The sequence below is a fragment of the Marmota marmota genome, unplaced genomic scaffold, assembly GCF_001458135.2.
Source record: "Marmota marmota marmota unplaced genomic scaffold, marMar, whole genome shotgun sequence".
In the NCBI taxonomy this organism is placed as follows: domain Eukaryota; kingdom Metazoa; phylum Chordata; class Mammalia; order Rodentia; family Sciuridae; genus Marmota; species Marmota marmota.
Window position 1 is genome coordinate 28,550,867 of NW_026000068.1, and position 20,321 is coordinate 28,571,187.

The 20,321-nt window shown below is 35.0% G+C and overlaps 1 protein-coding gene across 50 annotated transcripts in view; it reads left to right on the forward strand.

Annotated features, from left to right (window-relative positions):
• The window catches only part of Adgrl2 (adhesion G protein-coupled receptor L2), a 624,560-nt gene that overhangs the window by 446,563 nt on the left and 157,676 nt on the right, over nt 1-20,321 (forward strand). Inside the window, exon 1 of one of the 50 annotated variants that reach the window (XM_048814142.1) lies at nt 1-89. The exons of the other annotated variants lie outside the window; for them this stretch is intronic. The gene's annotated coding sequence lies outside the window, so the exon portion shown is untranslated. The remainder of the gene's footprint in view (nt 90-20,321) is intronic. 50 annotated transcript variants of the gene reach the window in all.

Below are 20,321 nucleotides of genomic sequence, written 5' to 3' on the forward strand. Positions count from 1 at the left end.
TGCGGCCGGCCCCGCGGGCGGAGCCGGGGCCGGCCTGTCCTCGGGCGGCAGCTCTGCCGTCGCCACCAAAACCCGAAAGGCTCGAGCCCGTAAGTGTCCCCTTCGCTCCTCCCCGATACCCCCACCCTCCTTGGGCGCTCTGCCGCCGCAGCTGCTCAAATGGAGTGGAAAATGGCCATTGGGCGGCAATGAGTTATAGATTATCTGCTCCACGTTTTGTACTTAGCTGCCTGTAATCTTCTTTGAGTTTGCCCAAGCCCCTTGCTGGAAAAATCAGGAGGGAGAGATTTGTCCTTTGCTGCTGTACACGCTAATATGTTTATATGATTAGCCGAACTCCGGTGGGGAGGGGGGTAGGTGGGGATTTGGTGGGGAGGAGGAGGAGGAGGCTGGAGGTGACTCCAGTTCAGACCTCTCCGAGAGTCTGTGTCAGGACTTCGCACTCCCCCGTCTCTGTGCCTCTCCTCTCCCTCTCTCCCCTCTCTCCCTCTCACTCTCACTCGGCTCACACACACGCAGAGGTGCTGGAGCAAAATCGGGAGCTTACCGGAGAATTCTTTGGGATTGTTGGGGGCATCTCCCCTCCGTTGCTGTGCGTGGCGTGACTCTCCCTTGATCCTCCCTGCTTCCCCGAACCTGAGTTCTCGTCTTCAACCTTTCGTGGTGCAGCGGCCACCGCTCAAACCTCGGCGGGGAAATCCGAAATGTGAGGAGGGGCCGCTGCTGTCTCCTGCCCCGGGCCGCAGGGTCGGCGCGAGGGATGCCAGTGCGGACGNCGCCGGGCAAGGGGAGACCCGCGCTCGCAGCTCTCCCCCTCCCCCCCGGAGAAATCGATACGCAGAACTCTCAGTCCCGTCCAGCCTGCTCCTTTTCTCCTGGATCTAGTGTAACGCTTTCGAGGCACCAGTCGTTGGTGGGGACTATGTGGGGCCGGTGTAGGGTTGTAGAATGGAGCTGCCATAACATGCTTTTTTTTTTTTATTTAAAAGCTTGGGATCCGAAGGTGCCACTCGCCCTTTCACAGTCGGGATGGGGAGGGGAGTGTGAGACTCGCCCTCCGCGGGGCAGCTCGGTTCCGGAGGTGCTGGGCCGAAGCCGGGCGGAGAGCGCGCAGTCCCCCTCGCTCCCCCTCCCGCCTGCAGACCCGTCCGGGTCTGTAAGTGGAGCGCAGAGGCTGAGCCCTGGGAGCGAGTTCAGGGAAAGTGGACGGTGGGGGAGGGCTTGCAGGAGTTGTTACGGGTTGTTGTTTCTTCTGTAGGTGGTTAGGTAATGTGCAAAAGCGAGGATGACAGCAAAGCGCAGCCAGATGTGGCCGCGCCAGCGTTGGGGCTGGCAACGATTAGGGGCGGCTAGCAGCCGCTGCCGGGGAAGACTGGCGGGGCCGGAGGGTGGCGGAGCCAAGGACCCGGTGGGCCACGGGGAGGGCAGAGAGCCTCCCGGACCCGCAGTGAGAGGGCAGCAGCGGGCCGCGTTGGGCCTGCAGGAGAAGTTACCGGGTGTGGGCTCCTGGGATGCCTTTGGTGTAGGAAACCTGGAGGAGCCTGATTTGTAGGATAGGGGTGCCGGGTTGGGAGCCAGCTGCTGGAATAAGGCGTGGGAAGACCGCGAGGAAAGAGGAGACTCCTGTGCTAACTGACTGTGGCGACCCCCAAACAGAGGGGCCAGGACAATCCAAACCGCGAAAGCGCCCCTGCAGTGTGAAGGCGCGCTTGCAAGACTCTTGCTTGGGACCAGTAAAGTTTGTTCCTTTCCCTGAACTACGGGGCTTGGATTGGAATCTTCACTTAGGGTCAAAGTATCGCCGAGCAGAAGCTAAGGAACGTATATATGTCTTCCATATATACATATATATTAAGTTTTGCCTTTACTTTGTCCTCTAAATGCATAGTTGGAGGGACAAGTCTAGCAGTATCCAGCGGTATCCGTCTTAACCTTTCCCGGTCTTCGAGGGACTCCTCCCCCTTTGTCTTTTCCCTCTTTCTCGCCCCCCTCATTCCATTCTTCCTGATGCAAACTGTGCTGTCTCAGATTCAGACCGAGGAAATGTTTTCCTCCTGTTTCTTGAAAGGTGTCAGGCTGCTTAGCAGCTTCTCTAAGCAGCCTGGGAGCGTCTGAGCTGCAGCCACCAACCATATGGTTCCCGTTACAAAGGCCAGGTTCTGTGGCAGTCGCCTCTTCACTCCACCCCCAATTCTTTGATTTTCTTCTGCATTTTTTACACTATGCGTGCTTCTCCTTTCTTTCCCTCCAGAGGCGTATGTTTAACGGACGTAGTTGGTTCATTCATTTCTCTGTCAGTGTTTCTCTCTGGAACTGTTCCCACCGAATTTGCTCTTTGCTCACCTCAAGTTGCACAATGAAGAAAGTCGCATCCTTTTGGTAAATAATTACCTGTTGGGGAATCTCTTACCAAATCAGGTTTGATCTTGGGCAAACTTTAAAAAATAGGCACTACAGAGGCAATATTCATCCATAGGGGAAAAATAAAATAGTTTATGGGGTGCCAATGGTAACGTTCCAAGTTGGATGGGACTGTCTTGACCTAGCTAAAGGTAACTTTGTAACTTTAAATTTAGTATCCTTATTATTCTTGAGAAACACTGTATAAGAAACTCTACTTAAATTCAGGTGTGTTGTGGAATATTTTGTTTTCTTTCCTTCCACCCTCCAATAAATTTATGCATGATAGAAAGAATACTAACAGAACAAATGTTCTGTTGTTTAGTTTCTTTAGACATTCCAATTCTCTCCTTTTGTTGGTTGCCTCTAAAAGAGGTGCCATTTCACATCATTCTGCACAAATTGTTTGAATTAATGCAAGTGTGAATTCTTACCGTTTGAAGGGGACTATTAGCATATCAAAGGTTTCTTAGCTTCAGCTCAATTGAGAAAACTTCAGCCTGTCTTCCATTTGCTTCCAAGCGGAGGCCCAAAGGGCAATGAGAATTCTAAAGGGTAGAAATAGGGAGGTGGATTCAGGCTTGTGTTTCTGAACTTTTACTGTTTTGTAATTATGTGAGCCAAAAACATTGTCTATTGCTGTGGATCCCTTGCAAGTGGCAAGACAATTATTTTCTATTGATAAATGGTTTGTTCCTAGAAAAAGGGTGACCTTTTTATTTTATGATAGTCACTGTTGCCTGTCTTTTGGGGTCCCTTTAGTGGAAGTGAGAAATCCTTTCCATCTAACTTAATGCTTTTCTAGGGCCTTCAGTTTGTTATATTAGTAAAATGAGAAAGGTTTTTAATTAGTCTTATAAAACATTTTTTTGTGTGTGTGATAAAGACAATTCTATGCACAGGAAATGTCTTTAATAGTTGATGAATTAGTAGGGAAAAAAGCCAGTGGAGGACATTTAGAATCAAAAACTCAACATGAACTTTATGAAAACACAACTTCTATTGGAAGTAGAAGGTTGGAAAAGTTTTCTAGGTGATAAAGATCCAAATTTTTATGAATGCTATTTAAATAGAGGCAATTCTGTTTCAATATTGAGTTTTGTTTAAATTTTTTTTTGTATTTTGCCAAACAGAATTATTATGCTCAAAGTTGTTCTATATTTGTTAATATTTATGGTTTATTTGCTTTGTATATTTTACATTCTTGTAAAGCTATGTTGTTTGAATTCCTTTTAACAACTCAATGTCCATGAATGAAGAAACAAGTAAGAACAAGTAGTTGGGTCATTTAGGTCAGTTTATAGAGAGCAGAGGGGTCAAGGGAGAATAACTTTTATCTTCAATTAGGAAAGGATTAGTTTTCTGAAACCTAGTTTTAAGATGAAAATGAATTTCATAGAAGGTTTGGAGATTTGTAAGTTCATGTATTTTATAGAGTTTAACCTTTGAGGGTTGGTTGTCTTTGAATGGGAATTGATATTGTTTTCTTAGAGACTGGATTATTTACTAATATTCAGACTCCTTGGTTTAATTTTAATATTGGAAATGAATTCTAATATGACAGTTTAAGATGAGGAAGAGCCATCATTAATTGCCCAACATTTTCATCTTTAGTTTAATAGGAATGGTGATTTTTTTTTCAGATTAAGGTGAGGTTTTTATTTTTGTTTTTACTGCCATTGAAATTGTTTATCATTACCCCCAAATCATTTTATGATTGTTTATCTGATCACTTCACTTATCTAAGAAGTAATTTAGTGGTTAAAAAAAAACCCACCTACATTGATGTAATTGCTGTTATTGCATTTAAGTTGCTGTTAACTAGTCTGCTTTGAATGCAGAATGTTATAAAGAAAATATATCATCTTTTAGAACTATTAGTGATAATCTAAAAATTGTCTTGAAAACATTGATCTTCATTTTATGGTGGTGATCCTAAATTCAGCAAATCTCTAAAGGTGTAAAATGCAGTGAAAAGAAGATATTTCAACATTTAGATGACAAAATTGGACTACTTAGAAAAAAATTAACATGCTGTAGAAGCACTTCAGCTGCCATTTTCAATCACTGGGTTACTATGTGTTGGCAACAAAACGAATTTAGAAATACAGATAGCTCTGGGAGCAGGTAGTTGGGGGAATTCAGAATATTGAATCATGTGGTGTAGAACAAACCAATTACTTCAAGTTTTCACTTGAGAATTTCCAATAAATAAAATTTATTCCAGGCATTTGACTGCTTTATTAGTGGACTAACACATCAAAGCAGACAACAAAACTTCCAAATGTTATAAAAACTAATATAAATATACAGATCTCACATGCACTGCTACAAGTCTTAATTTAAGACAAGCAGTTGGAGTTTTTATTGCTGCAGTTTTCACAATCAACAGAAACGTTAACACCAGGCTTCTGGGTGTTTCCTTTCTTAAAATGAACAAGAGGAGAACTTTAAAACCAAGGTTTACTTAAGGTTAGATCTTTATTTGATCATTACCAAAGCTTTCTATGTTTCATTAAAAAATTTAAAATAGTATTTTAGTGTCTTAAGTAATATGGGAGTATGGGAACTAAAATCCAGCTGTCATGAAGGTCAAGAGGTAACTAGAAATATGCAAACCTTAGTAATAAAATATTATTGCTTTATTTTCTAACAAAATATTTATTTGACCTAACTTTTGTGAATAAATATTTAAATAATAGTTTATTAACAGGTGTGGCATGGAATAACGGAAGTATTACAATTTGTTTCAATCTATGAGTTAAAAACACTTGTACCTACCTATGAGAAACCTGTTTTCATTTTAACAAAAATTTTTACCACTTTCTCCATTACTGATATTTAAGGAACACAGATTAGATGTAATTAGAGTAAGAATGAAATATGGTTTTGGGAATGAAAGAATTTAACTATTTTAACAGAAATGTTCCTCAAAGACTTAACACCTTTGCCTCTTAATTCTTTGTATCTGATTTTGAGTCTTGAAGGGCTGGCTTCACATTTGACACATGCCTGCTTTTCTGCAGAAAAGGTTCATGTAAAACAAAAGTGCAATTATTTTTGAGGTAATATGTGTTAAAAATAGAACACATAATTATAAATAGGTTCATAAGATTATTTAGGTAGGCTAGTATGCCTAACTAAAAACTCTGCAAATTGATGATTTTGATAAAGCGCCCAAAATGGCAACTTTAGCTACTAACCCTTAAAAGAACTTGAAATCCTATTAATGTTTTGGCCATGTCAGTTTCTGTAATTTAAATATTAGCTCATGTTACTTAACTCCATAACTATTTTATAACTATTTTCAACAAAGATTTAAATGTTTCTATTTCAAGGACAGATTAAAATCAGAGATGCCTTAACTTCTGTTCCATAATACTAATTCTGGAGCCCCACCCAATGTTTATGTCTTCAAATAATTCTTGATTGAAGGTTGAAAGGTTGAAAAGTATTTAATCACTTAGATTACTGTAATCAGAGGTGATGTGATCAGAAAAATAAATTGAGACTATTCTCTGAATTCTTTGTTACTTAAGATGCTCTTAAAGATTGGTGAGGAGTGATTATTATTATTTTTAAGTGCTTTAAGAAAATGATTTAGGAAACGTTTTGTTTAATATACAGGTAAATAGTTAATTATTGAAACTGTATATTTTCAATCCTAAAATGATATCTTGGCCTAGTGTGATAACTTTTAAAGGTGTAACTAGGGTCTTTTATTCCTAAATTTAATTCAGGACGTCAATTTGGTATTTTGAGTTTTGTATGTAGGTTTTGTTAAGCACATGTTATAAACTGGCAATCCCGTAATGTTATTTCAGTTTAAGTACTTATTTTTTAGGTGAGTCATGGTGTGATAACAAAAGGAAGGTCTTAGTCAACCAAAAAAAAAATTACTTTTTTAAAAATCAGTTTTTTACATCATTTATCTGATGACTAAATGTATTTTTTAGATATTTTAAAATATATTCTTACCCAACAATTTTAAAAAAGCTTACAAAAATCCTCCTGTATTTGACAAATAAATGCTTTCTAAAGAAAAAAAAAAGTTGATCCAATGAAGGAACCAAGCGCTTAACACCTGCAAGTGAAGTGCAGCTTATAGCAAAATGCTATTGATTGTTTCAGAAGCACTGAGCAAGTTTAAATACAATTTGTTTAATTACAACAAAAATGCAGTTTTATGAAGTAATATAGTTTGTCTTCATAGAGGATTTTATGCATTGTGTGGTGGTAAGTAAAATCCCATCACAGTTGTATAAATTTGTTCAATTACTAGAACGGCTAAAAGAAAAAAAATCAATTTAGGTTGAAAAGCAACAGAAATTAGATTACCTTGGTTAGTAAGAATTTGCCAGCAGTGTCTAAATTGCTTAATAATATCAAAAGTTACCACTTTTCACTGTGTAGGAATCTTGGTGCCTACACTTGTTTACTTGGTGATATTCATTGTGTGAACATTATTTTTCTTTTTGTTTTCAATTTTTTTTTTTAAATGAAAGCTATTACATAAAAAAAACTACGTCTACTTCCATATTTTGGCTTGATTTAGAGGTTTTTGTTTAGTAGTTGCTTTTCTGGATTTCTAGAATTTGTAATCAGTTGATATTTCAGATTAGTGTAGTGAAATATTAGATGCAATTTTGTGAACCAGAAGAAACCTAATCCATCAGCGAGGAAAACTAGTTTTATTATGAGCAATAGAAACATTTTTCACAATTTTTTATTACTGACTCTAGAATTGTACCAAATCCTAAATCTTAGATTCTTACAGCAGTAAAGTAACATGGGATTCATTGAAGCAGATAGCTGGGCACCTGTTTTATTAGCACCTTGATTCATTCTGGTACCAGATTTACGGAGGTGCAAGAACAGCCACAACCATTGCTCAAAGCCACCCGGCTGTTTTTGGGTCATGAAGTCAACTTCCTGGAATTTCTGGGGAAACCAGTTGAAAAGGGAGGACAAATGTCACTTTAAATAGAGATGTTTAAATCAGATTTCTGCCTGAGGGTAAAATTTAGGTCTGTATTAGCCCGGATGTAATGTCTCCCTCTACAGAGCACAGCATTAATCACGACGACATGACAAGAGAACGTATGCTGAGCAAAACGGGCCCCTGTTGGTCTTGTCATTGATTCTCCCCCCCAAACTAGGAGGAGTACATTATAAACATTAAAATTCACCCATGGGGATTGCACCTTACTTAATCTTCGAGTTTCAGTGTCAAAATTAGTTGCCTTAAAAGAAGCCTATTTAAGGCAAAATAATCTCAGGAAGACTTTTTTTTTTTTTTTTTTTAAGAATAGAGTCAGTACTGGAATTAGAACAAAAATATAAGGTGAGAAAGCAGCCAGGTTAAGCAGAAGTTAACTTGAAATAATATGATAAAGTCTATATTCTGTTTTAAGATGTATTACGTGCCTTTAAAAAATTATTTGATAGTAGAGAAAAGAAATTTTGATTAAAAAATGAACTATTAGTTCTTCACAATGAGCAGTAAGAGTGAAAAAGATGATTACCTTTAGACTTTACATGAATTCAGACAAATACTATTTTGATAGAACAAAACCAGACACAGTCCTGCATCATTTTCTGGATGAATTAATAAAATTTTCAACCATAGTAATAGCAAGGAATGATGTGCCAGGAGGCTGGTTCCTAATACTAAAAAGGGGTGTAGTTTTGCTCTTTCAGATATTAAATAATACCTTTTAATTCCTTTCTTGGCCAAATATATACACATATGAGCAGACAATTTTTGCTGTGTTTTCTTTCTGTGTATCAATATTTTTGACAGATATTGGCTAAAAAGTAGTGCACGTTGAAAGTAAAAAATCTGTGTAATTAAGATCTCTTTTAAAACCGAGTTTGGAAATGGTGACTTGTTTAATATCTGTTCTGCTCTCAAAGATATTTTCTGCGTTTGGACCATGAAATGCTTGTATTACCCACACTTTGCATCTTTTTGTAGGTATTTTTACATCAGTCTACACCTCAAACTGATTATTACCCTGGATTTAGAGGACAGTATAATCTATCCCCAATTACTGTCAAAAATGGCTCTTGGCTGCTGGGGGGGGGTCGTCTCCCCCCACCCCCCACCAGGTGACCTTGCTTTTGACTAATGCTTTCTCTTGTAGAGGATATTAACAGAGTTTATTTGTAGAAAAAGTAGAAGAGAATTCAGTTTTGTTTATAAAGTAAGGTTTAATTTTTATCATTCTTAAAATTCGAATACCGAGACAGTAGTTTTCTATATATGGGGTGAAGCATTACAAAATTTTAGATAAAGTCTTTATATTTCTCTTTTATGTCAATTACATTTACTTAATCAGTTTTCAACTTCAATTTACATAAAAAAGAATCTCATTGAAAATAATTTTCTCCCTGTCTTTATTTGGAGCAAAGGATTTCTTTGTGTGCAATTATTTTTTTTATTCCACTGATATCTTCCATATGGAAGTTTTATTTCTCGACATTAAAAGCCTACCATTTTTTAGTGTTTGCTACTTGGGTTATTGATTAGAAATTATAGTACACATTACTTATACAGCATTTTCTCCACTGATCATTGTGTTCTTAATCTGAGGATTCGTGGTGTATTTTAGCTCTTACATTTTCCTGCTAAAGACTGAGAATGCTTGGAAAAAATTTAATTTGGGTAATATTATAGATTTATGCATTTATATCCCAATAATTGTACCTATTTTCAGAGTGTGAGGGTGGTTTTGTGTATTAGGCGACAGATGATAAACTGAAAATTGATGTACTGAAGATACCATCTTATTTTTCATTTTCAGAAAATGGGTACAAAAGTAACTTTGCTTCCTATGCACCAACAATTATGCTAAGATTATGATGTCCTAGACATTTTCATTTTTGCTAAGGAAGGACATTTAACTGTTCTTCCCTTTTTACATTTCTGTCATGAGGAAGATAATATGTGGCTTCCTCTTGATAATGCAGCAAACGAATGCGAATGTTACCCCCTCATGCTTTTTCTGCTGCAAGTGGTATGATATCCATAGTGCCACAGAAGCCACCTTTCATTAATTTTAAACTGTGTCTACATCTTGAAAATCTTAAAATATCAGAGAAACAAAATTTGATTTCTTAGGGGAAAAAAATCACTAAAAATGCTGCTTATTTGCCTTGGCTTTTTTTTTTTTTTAACCTTATTTCCTTTGTTTCCATGGAAAAAAGATATATAACTACGATCTGTTCTCTCTGTGTGATAGTTCTGTATGTTGAGTATGAAAGTTTGCTTATCTTTTACAATTTTAGTTATTTTTATTTGTGGTGCTGGGAAGTGAACCCACCCGAGGTCTTATGCGTGGTAGACAAGGACTCTACCACTGAGTTAGGCTCCCAGCCCCATGATTTCATTTGTTCAGTGGTATTTTAGAAAAATAATTTAATATTTGTTTAGTAAGTATTTTACAGTTACTGAACTGACAAGTATTTGTCAGTTCATTTATAGGTAAATCAAACTCCATTTGGTACAGATTTCTAGTCACATTCTTTATATGTTATAAAAGTGCTGTGTGCACGCTAGAAGAGAGAAGTCATAAAAAAGGGGCATCAAGCATCCATCAAACAATTTTTGGTAACATTGTACCCAAAGACTTTGAAACTGTTCTTTACTTTTTCTTTTTTGCCCCGTTGACAGAAATACACCTTAATCTCTATATGCCTGGTGGTGGGGGGGGGAAAGAATGTGGCAAAAATTAGGTTTAGATAAAGAGAAATCTACAACATTTTAAAAAATGACAATTACAGAAGGGTTTTGCAACTGAGATCAGTTTCATCAACACACACACAAATATTCTCCTGGTTTAAGTTTTGGAATTAAAATACGAAAGAAATATAGTTTTTACTCAAATATTTTAAAATCCATTTTTTGTCTTTCACTGTAAATCAATCATAAGATTCCACCTTTGATTGTTTATTTTGTGTTCAGAAGATTAATCAAATAAATAGGCTGCACAGCTTTGTTTTGGGTGGTCTATCATTTTAGGCTGGTACAGTGTAAGTAAGGCAGTGTTTTCTTTTCCTTGAAATATACTTTGTGTAACTGGCTCTTGGATGACTCAAAAGTCTGTGAATTCTGCCTGCTAGATCTTCTTTCTTACACAGGCTAGAGGACAAGAATATTCATGCTGAATCACAAATTTTGAAAAGCAGTTGTTTTACTCATAAAGGAGGAGGAAACAAGGCTAGGTAGTAGTATTTCTATAAAAGAGTAGCCTGCATTTTTACACAGGCAACTGCCTGCGTGTTTCAAATATTTTTGCTAACTCTTTTTATTACCTGCAGAGGGAGCTTGTATATGAGAAAAATAATCAAGGCACTATAAATTGATGATTTTCTTTTGAAAATTACATTTTATTAATATATTTTAAGTTTTTGTTTGAGAAAAATGGCTTTGAGGGAAGTAAGGCTTTTTAAGATTAGCCAAATAATAGTGAAATTTAATAGATCAGTGCCAAGTGTTTATCATGTTGTATATTCATAGATTACAAATGTAACTTTTTATCTTAATCAGTAAAACAAATGTGAAAGATAATTGTTATTAGATTCATTTTGAGGTTTTAAAAATTTGTATAATTGACTAAACGTCTGGGAAAGTGACCACAGAATTGTCCCTGTTTAAATATCTGTTGGCCATTAAAATAGACAAACCAGCTTTTGAGATAATTTTCCTGATTATGTGAAATATTAAATGATCACTAAACAAAAGAGTAAGTTACATGCCTTTACACTTACTAGATCAAATTAGATAAATTGCACATGCTTTTTTTCTAAAAACAAAGATGATCACTTTGGATTAATGACTTCTACATGCAATAATGGGCAAATTAGTGCAGTGACACTTAAATAAGGATACTACCAGTAAGGACCTAATATTAAGTGATCCAGAACACCGCTGGCTAACTTGGAAAAAAAAGAACGTAAACAAAATGGACAGTTCTTTTTAAGAATGTGTGTTAATTAAACTTCTAAGAAATTGTAAGACAAATACTCAGAAATGTTTGAGTTTTGCATTCAGGTGTTTTGGTAATTAGGGAGGTAAGCATTCAGGACTAAAAGTGAGCAAACTTTTTACATTGCCTGTTTATACTTTTTTTTTTCCCTAGGAAATTGAATGATAGGGTAGTACATTAAAGTCTATTAAAAATCAGTTCTAGGCTGGGATTTTAGCTCAGTGGTAGAGCACTTGCCTAGCATGTGTGAGGCACTGGGTTCGATTCCCAGCACCTCATATAGCATATAAATAAAGGTCCATTGACAACTAAAAATAAAAATAAAAAAAATCAATTCTGTAATTTTACATTTTGGTAATGTTACTTCATCATTTCGCTTGATGGAAGGTGAGAAGAGGAAAGGGTATCCACTTATACTTCCTTCAAAACAGATATAATAGTTTCTCTCCCTTGTTTTACTGCAGAATGATATGAGAATTTTTAAAAAATTTACTTTTATTTATTTTTATGTGGTGGTGAAGATCAAACCCAGGGCCTTGAACGTGCTAGGTGAATGCTCTACCACTGAGCCACAACCATAGCCCGAGAAAAATATTTATTTTGTATTTTAAAAGGCTTTGGTTCTTGGTATGATTCATTGTTTTAGATTTATTATTATTAACTAGTCTTTACTAATATGAAAAATCAGATTGTTATTGTTACACAGAGTAATTCTCTAGGTAAGAAAACTTATTTATTAAAGATATTTATGGTATTGGCAGGGGCTTTTGTGTGAGTATTACCCTCTCAGCATGGCCCTGCATTATCTTAAAAAGTCTGTGTGCTACATTTGTGCAGAGTATTTTCATAACAGGGCAAGAATGTTAGCAACAGCAATTCTACTTCAATAGGATTATGATGGTGTGCTTTACAAAATTACATAAATGCTTTTTTCCATAGAATGATCCATAGGTATTCTTTGCTGCTCAGTTTATGTCATTGTCGTAAAAAATATGATAAAAAGATTTCTTATAATACTTGATACTGAGTATGATAGGCACTGGAAAATGGAATCTGATATTACAGTTCACTACCTTTTCCTTCTAGTAAATACCATAGCTCCCTTCACAGGGAAGTAAGGGTTACTGGAGAATTCATTCCAGGAAAATTGTTACGAGAGGCACAGTAACTGTCACGGAGTGCATAACTTCTGTGGTGTTATTGGAAAGGCACAGCTAGGGTAAGTTCTACTAGCGTTATCTTAAATTTGAAGGTAGACTACTGAGTGGTTTGTAAAATTATGAAATTAGAATCCATAGCAAAAAAAGAAAAGTGTCATTAAAAAGTTAATTTGTAAGTGGATTATTGGTATTTTATTATATTGGAGATGTATGACAAAGAAGTTAATTACTACCAACTTTTCAGTTTAAAATAGCCCAGATAGTTTTTGTAAATTATCAAAGAAATTTTTATTAAATGTTCTTGAAGAATATAAATTTATGATATAACATCTTCTGCTCATTTGCATGTTATTTAAGAGTAAATGAATTATTGCTCCTACATTTATGTGAGCAGATTGATTTTTTTTTAAATTTATGAGTTTTATATATTTTTAAGAATAATATCTCAAGAAAGAGTAATGTGTTGTGAGGTGATTTCAAATGATTTTCTTATAAGCTTTATAAAACTGGAAGCTTTCTATTAGAAAAAACTATATTTTTATAATAATCTTTTTTGAACCAGGAGTCAAAATATGTTAAGCATTTTAGCTGGAATTTAACAAAACATATTAAACTCTAGTAATATTTAAAATAATTTATATGTACATATATGAACTCTGTAATGTGATGCATGTTTTAATAGCTATTAAAAAGCAATAAAACATTTTTAAATTGTCTTGTTAGTCCTAGAATTTAAAAAAAAACTTGTTTTTCATTTTAACTACAAAATAGGAAAACAATATTTGTTGCTTTTTTTGGGTATATTTCAGAGGCAGTTCTTTGGTCTGTTTCATAGATTTTTTTTTTCAAGTTGAAGTCTAACAAAGATTTAAACATATTTTCTATTATGTACACTTTATGTAGTAAATTTGGTAGCATTCAGATATATTACCAAATCAAAACTGTGCTAAGAATGAAAATGCTAAAATCTTAGAATATCAAATTTCTATTATTTTTCAGAGAATAAAGTTGAAAAATTTACCGATTTCCCCCAATAAATTAAACACAGTAGTCTTATCTTTACATAAAAATAAAAACAGCATTTAAGGAAATACCTATAATGCAAAATAAAAATACTGATGCTTACTACTTTATGTAACTTTATCTTTAATATAAATATGATTGGAACTTTTTAATATTCTTGTTTAAAAAGAAAAATTAAAACGCAGTCAGTAAAATTATTTTATCACTGAATTATATGTAATAGTTTTAAAACATTTATATTTAATCCTCTTTGAATGACACTGTTGATTCTAAAGACATTATTGTTTTGACCAAATACAAGTCAAAGCTGAAAAAATAGGTTTATTACTTGTGTTGGAGGCTCCCAACAAAAGCTAACTAAGAATCAGGCAAAAGATTTAACATAGGCATTTCAGCACTTGTCAGAGCACAATCAGAAATGCTTTGCTGTCTCTGAGTAGTAGTTACTGACCTCCAATAGCTTTGACTAAGATAAGAATAAAATACCTATATCTTGGAAATTATTTGAATTACACTTTCAAGAAAAATCTTTGTTTAGTTCTGTGCTATGTGAGATTCAGATAATAGCTGCACCACATTAATTTGAGAATATACATCAGAGCACTTCTCTATTATTATAATCTCCATAGGAATTTAAGATTGATTGATGCTTGTATTTTATAGAATTACGGTGACATAAAAAGTCATAGAAAGAGGGTGACCTAGATTTGTTAGTGAACTTGCCTGTCAAACATAACTTACATGCTTTGCTTATTTTAATGAGGTAGCCGTGTACCTCTCGTGTGCTTTATTTCTCACTATTTTTGTTTACTGTGTTACTAAAAAGAGGTATGTAAATCCTCCTGAAATTTCAGCCTGGAATCCGTATCTGACATGTTTAAATGAGAATGCATTGAAAAAAAACCCAAGTATTGTTCAATTAATATTGAAATAACTTAGAACCAAATACAAAGCTTAAGAATCTTAGAAGTTTCTTTTTCTAAGGTTGCATTTTTCAAAAAATATTTGGGATTGATTTTTTTAATAGTTTGACTATTTCTTTAAAAATTAGAGAGTAAGTATTGGAACGCTTTAAAACAATACTAAATTGAATAGCTTGCAATGAAGCTATCGCATAAGTATTGTAAGAATATTAAGAATCTTGTAGATTACATACACTAATGGCCTTATTCTCTTTATTGCTTGTTAATTCTATGAAAATCAAGAAGAACATATCAAGAAGGTGGCAATTAAATCACCACAATGTTAACTTTTAAATGAAAATGTAGCTTTGATTTGTTAGCTTACTTTATTAAAATTGATCTTGCTTGTTTATGAAGAATAAGTCATTATAAACTCCTATGTAATTATAAAATTGATATTATTAGACATTTTTACACTATTCCTAAAATACCTTTTCAAGCTGGGTGTGGAGACACATGCCTGTAATCCCAGCTTCTTGGGAGGCTGAAGCAGGAGGATCCCAGATTTAAACCTAACAATTTAGTAAGACTGTCTCATAATAAAAAATAAAATAGGGTTGTAGATGTATCTCAGTGGAAGATTGCCCCTGGATTCAAATCCCCAGAGCCATGAAAAACCCAATTAACCAACCACCTTTTCAATATTGTATATTTTTCAAGACTTCTAATGTGTCCTCTTTTCTTTCCTCCAGTACTGTGGATTGAACACAGGTCCTTGCATGTGTTAGGCAAGTGCTTTGCCACTGAACTATATCCCCAGACTATTTTATTTTGAGACAGGCTGTAGCTAAGTTTCCCAGTCTGGCCTCCAACTCAAACTCAGTCTCTTGAACAACTGGGATTATAGGTGTGCACCATTGTGCCAGGCTAGTATGTCCTCTCATAGAATACTTCTTTTTAGATGTTATCTTAATAATTTTACATTTTTCATGTCGAATTCAATGACTGAGGGCTTTATTCTTCTCTAAGTCTTCTTTTTCATTTGACATCCTAAATACGCTGTGCTGTTTGACCACCTAAAAAAAAGCCAAAGCAGAAAAGTAGTGATTAATATCAATGTATAGGATTTTTTATTTAATATGGAATTATTATGTGGAGGTGTTCTTTATAGTGTCATACACTATAATTTAAATTTTTGGCATTTTTCAGCTCATAAACATTTCTTTAATCATTTATTCTGATGATCATTTATTACAATGTAAGAGTGATCTTTGTGTATTTGCTTACTTTATTTAACCCACAAAATAAAACGTTATTCTATGTACTTTTTCTATGTTTTTTTGTAGTGCTGGAGATTGAACCCAGAGCCTTGTGCATGCAAGACAAGCACTCTACCAAATGAGCTATATATCCCCAGCTCATTCATTCCATGTACTTTTTCTGAGAAGGAAGATAGAATTTTTGTTGGTTAGTTTGTGCAAGACCCTGGGTTTCATCCCCAGCACTGCAAAAAACAGCACACACACACACACACACACACACACACAAATGTTTTCATTAAAGCACCTTAAATGACATTTGAAGGATGTACACATACTGCCATTTCAAAAATAAATAGAATAATTTTTAAAAGGAGAAAAAAGTTAAATTTTGAATAAGCAGGATTTGTATGGGGTACTTATATAGTACAAATAATGTCTTTGATTAGTCTGCCATCCTACTTGATTTCATTTAGATATATTTCATTGCAATGTATGATAAAGCAAATGTATGATAATTTTTGGCCAGGATTTTTCATTGTCTGTGTCTCATTTTTGACTGAAAGTTAGGCTCTGTCTTTTATATAAATTTATAAAATTATTGCATTATTTGCATGTCTATTGATTTTTTTCTCTTTATCTGCTTTTCTGTTGGAATAGATGACAGGTATTTTTGTAATTTTGCTATTTTATTTTGTTATTAGTTTATATTTATTGCATAGAAGAAATTCTGAAAGATTAAAAAGTATATCAGCCCTGTATAAGGGAGGATAGATAGACTTTTAGGTAGGGACTTAATATATGTTTCAATAATTAAATTAGCTGGAATGTCAAACTAAAAATGTTAGGAGGAATCCCAGTAAACAGCACACATAATTTTGGCAAATAGTTAAAATTTTCCTTAGTACTCTGTATAAAGGTTCACTTTTGAACTGTATAGCAACTATGCCATTCTGTATTTTTTTTTTTTTTCTTGGCAGAATCCAGGGTCTTACACATATAAGCAAGTGCTCTACTACAGAGCTATGTCTCAGCCCTTATCCTGAGAAGAGTCTTGCTCTATTGGTCAGCTGGCCTCAAACCTGTGATCTACTTGCTTCAGACTCCGGAGAAGCTGGGATTATGGGTGTGCGCCACTGACCATGGTGCCATTCTGAAAACTCACAGCTCTGTTTATTGCTTCGAGTATCAAGTTTTTATTTATTAAATTAGCTTTTTGATGCTGAGAACATATTAAAGCTTCGGTATTTTCCATTGTATTAGTATGCAGTCAAAAATAGGTGAGGGCTGAAGGTTAGATCAGTGCTAGACATATTTAGTTTGCACAAGACTCTGGGTTTGAACCCCAGCACCAGCATGCCTCTGACAAAGTGAAATTTAAATGCTAAATATCCAAGTTAGAATTTTTTTGAAATCATTTTTCATTCTGGTGTGGAAACAGTTTTAAAGGTAGTACTTCAGTTCTTTTTTCCCTTTCCAAGACTTATACATTTATTGGAAGTCAGAAGGTATCTATCGTAGTGAGTTTTCTTTATGTGAATTTTGAGTTTTATTGATTCTTTGATAGCATAATAGATAATGAACAATACATAGAACAACACAGCTTTGGTTTAATACATGTAGATATTACAAATTTATAAAATATTGAAATTGTTCTAAGTATAATCAGAAGCTTATCTTTGTCTTTTAAAGTATAGTACAGATCTCTAATTTAGTTAGATATTTAGCTGAAAGGCAGATGTTTCGTCTTTGGAATTAATTTACATTCAAGACTGAATCTGACTAAAACTTAAATCAACTTTACATTTATAGGGGAATTTATAGGGTTCAGTGAAGACCATAATAGTAAACTTGAATGCATTAATCTTGATATTTGACAGCCCTATTATTACTCGTTTGCTGTATAATTTGTAGTTTTCTTTCTTTCTTTTCTTTTTTTGTTATCAGGGATTAAACCCAGTGGCACTTTACCACTGAGCCATATCCCCACCCCTTTTTATTTTGAGACAGGGTCTTGCTAAGTTGCTTTGGGCTTCACTAACTTGATGAGACTGGCTTTGAACTTGTCATCTTCCTGTCTCAATCTCCCAAATTGCTGGGATTATAGGCATGAACCACCATGCCTGGCCAGTTTATAGTTTTATTAAGGCCACAAGTTATTACCAAGCTAGAATGATTTGAATTTTGCCATTATCCTACCTCTTGCTCCCAGTTTTGACAAACTATATTAAGATGTACAGTACTAGGAAATTATTGCTTTATGAAAAACTTATTTTTAGAGTCATTAGAATATAAGTTATGTGGAAATTAACTGTGTGTGTGTGTGTGTGTGTGTGTGTGTTGCTGGGGCTTGAACCCAGGGCCTTATGTATGGGAGGCAAGCACTCTACCAACTGAACTATATCCTCAGCTCTTTAACTTTTTTTTATTGATATATAATAGATCATAGTGGGATTCATCGTTACATATTTGTTATATGCACACAATGTAACAATGTACCAAATTTTGAAAAATCTGGTATTTTACCTGTGGGTAAAATTTGTTAAAGTATGTTATGTTATAGTTAATAGCTACTACTATCTGACAATAAGTAAGGGGTTGGATTTACTTTAACAATCCACAATACTTATAATGCTTTGGACTTTACTTTCGAGATGTTATTTTTGGTTTCCTACGATGCCACAGAGGTTATTGTGGCAACACATGTGGTTTTAAAAATTTGACAGAACTTCTGGTACTGAGTTTGCCAAAATTATCAGACTAAAAACATGCATTTACTTCCACTGGTCTTAAAAAGACCGTAGTTTTAAATATTGTGTTTTATCATTTCCAAGAATAAATTTCAGACCATTTATTAAGGTCCTGAATGAAGAAAGGTACTGTCATATAAGGATTGTACTCACTAGGTTCATGAGAGGAAACAGGACATTTGCACAAATAATATAATACAAGGCACAGACTCTGTAATGACATAAGAAAATGAAGTATAGTGAAAAAAAGCTGTGGAAGTATAGGGTAGGTGAATGAATTAAAAATGAGTGGTATGAAAAACTAGATGCCTTTAAGTGGATCAGAAGGGAGAGGAGGACTGCAGGATGTTGGCTGCTTTGGGTGGAGAGAAGTTAAGGGTAACACCATGGGAAAACAGGCCAAACCCGGTGCCTTACAAGGAACTGGTGTGGATACTATGAACTGCACCAGAAGAGGAAGGACATGAGACTGGAATGTCAGTTTGGGACGCGTTTATAAAGGGCCTGTTCTCTTAAGATTGTGTAGGCTCTGAAAAACTTTATTTTCAAATGAGAACGTGTTAAGTTTAATAGCTAGCTTCAAAAGTGGTATAACCCATGAACCAGAGTTGGGAAAATACTGGAAGAAATGGAAACCCAATTAGAAGGTGTGGGTGACAGCCTGGTGAGAGACAATGACAGCAGACAGATGCAAGAAGTTTGTGTGGTGGGATGGGATTAGACAATGAGAGTTGAGAATCAGAGTCTAGAACCAGTGTTCTAGCCATGCCAAATTGTTCATTCCTCCACAACCTGTTTGAGAGTAAGGGAGAAGAAATAAGCCCATTTTTTTTTTTCTGATAATACTTTGAAGTGCATAGTTAAGTCTAAAGAATACCAGTCTTACCTCCCATTACTCCATGTTAATATGTATATTTTTAATGGAATTTTTGTCAAAAAACATAATTTTGCTTCATTTATAGATTTCTCTAGAAATGTTTTTTTTTTTTTTAAAGTTATGAACCTGGATGTGTTTAAATGATATTTGTTAAAATGTTCATATAAAATGAAAAATCATCTTAACTAGGTTTCAGGCTCTATGGTCTAAGTTTTTTGGTTTATTTGTATTTATATGAAGTTTTTACTAGGTAATCATACTAAAAGTCAACTGTCATATGAGGTTCTTACTAGGTAATCAAGACTAACAGTCAACTGTCATAATCTAGCTAAAAAGAAATCTTTATTGTGTTAAAGAATACCTATTAGAACTCTTGATATTGTTCAGGGTCACATTAGTAGCATTTTTAAGACCTCTGTGAACAACTAATTTGATGTTAAGTTTTTTCTATACCAGCCTGCCTCTTTTCAGGACCTTTAGAAATATCCTGCATTTTTTTTTTTCTCTTTTTAATTCATTGCAATTGATTTTTACTGAGGCTTTCTCTTTTATCATGAACTTCTGGTATGTATTTATCTCACTGTTACATAGGAAATTTTCCTATTATCTCATTTTGTGTAAAAGGAAAAACATTTATTCAATAGCATTTCAGCTTTTTATACTCTGCAATAGGTTTTAGTTCTACCTCCGATCCTTTGTAACACATTAACAGTGGCTGACAAGCCTGAACAACAACCTAAAGTAACCTAATGCACCTATCAATCAGCACCTGCTCATCAGTGATTAACCCAGAGTAGGCTCTCAGTTCACACTTTTTTTTTTTTGGTGGTGGTGCTGAGGATAAAAACCAGGCCTCACTCATGCTAGTCAAGCCCTTTATTACTGAGCCACACCCTAGTCCATACATTCTTGTTTTTTTGTTTCTGGTTCTGGGGCTTGAACCCAGGGCCTCTCATTTGC